Below are 2,500 nucleotides of genomic sequence, written 5' to 3'. Positions count from 1 at the left end.
CGCGACTCCCTGACCCTCAGTGACTCCCTGACCCTCAGCGCGACTCCGCGCCCCTCAGCGCGACTCCCTGACCCTCAGCGCGACTCCGCGCCCCTCAGCGCGACTCCCTGACCCTCAGCGCGACTCCGCGCCCCTCAGCGCGACTCCCTGACCCTCAGCGCGACTCCGCGCCCCTCAGCGCGACTCCCTGACCCTCAGCGCGACTCCGCGCCCCTCAGCGCGACTCCCTGACCCTCAGCGCGACTCCCTGACCCTCAGCGCGACTCCGCGCCCCTCAGCGCGACTCCCTGACCCTCAGCGCGACTCCCTGACCCTCAGCGCGACTCCCTGACCCTCAGTGACTCCGCGCCCCTCAGCGCGACTCCGTGACCCTCAGCGTGACTCCCTGACCCTCAGCGCGACTCCGCGACCCTCAGCGCGACTCCGCGACCCTCAGCGCGACTCCCTGACCCTCAGCGCGACTCCGCGCCCCTCAGCGTGACTCCGCGCCCCTCAGCGCGACTCCCTGACCCTCAGCGCGACTCCGCGCCCCTCAGCGCGACTCCCTGACCCTCAGCGCGACTCCCTGACCCTCAGCGACTCCGCGACCCTCAGCGTGACTCCCTGACCCTCAGCGCGACTCCGCGCCCCTCAGCGCGACTCCGCGCCCCTCAGCGCGACTCCCTGACCCTCAGCGCGACTCCGCGCCCCTCAGCGCGACTCCCTGACCCTCAGTGACTCTGCGCCCCTCAGCGTGACTCCGCGACCCTCAGTGTGACTCCCTGACCCTCAGCGTGACTCCCTGACCCTCAGCGTGACTCCGCGACCCTCAGTGTGACTCCCTGACCCTCAGCGCGACCCAAGGTCAGCGACTCTGCGACCTTCAGTGCGACTCCGCGCCCCTCAGTGACTCTGCGACCCTCAGTGTGACTCCCTGACCCTCAGCGCGACTCCGCGCCCCTCAGCGACTCTGCGACCTTCAGTGTGACTCCCTGACCCTCAGTGACTCTGCGCCCCTCAGTGCGACTCCGCGCCCCTCAGTGCGACTCTGCGCCCCTCAGCGCGACTCCGCGCCCCTCAGCCTAACTCCGTGACTCTGCGCCCCTCAGCATAATTCCGCGACCCTTGGCGTTACTCTGCGACTCCTTGACCCTCAATATAGATTAAAACCACAATGCAATACGTTACAGTGTATATGAAAAGTATAAAAGCGCCCCACAGTAACACACCAAATGTGATGAGATGTTGGAACAGAGAGCCATAAACAGAGAGTGAATAAACTCACGATAGCACGCAGCAGGCTGAGTGTGTGGGCTGCACATGCATGTCTGAAATTAAAACTCCAAAATACTGTGAAACAAAACAAAAGGAAGGCAAACAGTGCAACACAAAATAAAGAATAAATATACAATAGAACATACAAATCATATGAAATAATTGTAACTGAAGGAATACAGGGAACACAGTGATGTCATTAGGTGTGTAATAATATCATGCACGTGTCATGCTCTCCCACTATAGCCATCATCCAACCAGAAACAACAGAGTATGGAATAAACAGTGTAGAGATACTCAGGTACAAATTCAAACATAACAATGAATAAACATCCCAGAGCAGCAAGATTCAACACACACACACACACACACACACACACACACACACAGTTGCTGTGTGCCAGGAAAACTAATCCTGGATAAAGACTGACAAAACTGAGCATCGTGAAGGTCACTGATCTACTGTTACTGCAGAGTAAAGAAAGAAAGAGAGAGAGAAAAATGGAGAGACAGAGGTAGAGAGAGAGAGATACAGAGAGAGATGCAGTATACAGAGAGAGAGAGAGAGATACAGAGAGACTGAAAAAGAGAAGAGAGATATTACAGACAAAGACAGATGGATATTCAGATATACAGACACACAGACAGTAGGAGTCTAATAGTTTGGTAAAAAATAATGATTTATTTTTATATGGTATATTTTCAAATCTCAAAAAACACAAAGTTCATTAGATTAGAAATACACTTGTTTTATTACAGCAAGCAACGCAGTAAATCATAGATAGACAACCGGGTGGATGGATAGATGGATGAATGGATTCTCAGTTAAACAGAGAGAAAAATGCATTCTCACTGACTCAGCTGCATTAAATATTCAAACTGCGCGCGCACACACACACACACACACACACACACACACACACACACACACAGTAGAGGGGTTGTGTGTGAGTGGAGCTAAATAAAGAAACATCCACAGCAACTCTGTACTGACGCAGTGAAAGAGAGAGAGGAGCAGAAAGGAGAAGAGAGAAGGCCTTACCTTGGCTAGGCTAATTAGCAGGTAGCATATAAGATTAACATGCTACCTAAATTCACTGTGACTTTTATCCCGCTTTCAGATAACAGCTTTAATTTTACACTTTATTTCAGAATCTCTCTCTCTGACTGTCTCTCTCTCTCTCTCTCTCTCTCTCTGTGTCTCTCTCTCTGCAGGTGTAAGTGAAAGAGAATCAGGTGGAGTGTA

General features: G+C 53.2%; 1 protein-coding gene across 1 annotated transcript in view; it reads right to left on the bottom strand.

Moving 5' to 3' along the window:
* The window catches only part of ttbk1a (tau tubulin kinase 1a), a 29,234-nt gene that overhangs the window by 12,760 nt on the left and 13,974 nt on the right, over positions 1-2,500 (bottom strand).

The sequence above is a fragment of the Pangasianodon hypophthalmus genome, chromosome 25 (assembly GCF_027358585.1).
Source record: "Pangasianodon hypophthalmus isolate fPanHyp1 chromosome 25, fPanHyp1.pri, whole genome shotgun sequence".
In the NCBI taxonomy this organism is placed as follows: Eukaryota; Metazoa; Chordata; class Actinopteri; order Siluriformes; family Pangasiidae; genus Pangasianodon; species Pangasianodon hypophthalmus.
Note: the sequence above shows the minus strand (reverse complement) of the source record. Positions and strands in the feature narration are given on the sequence as shown.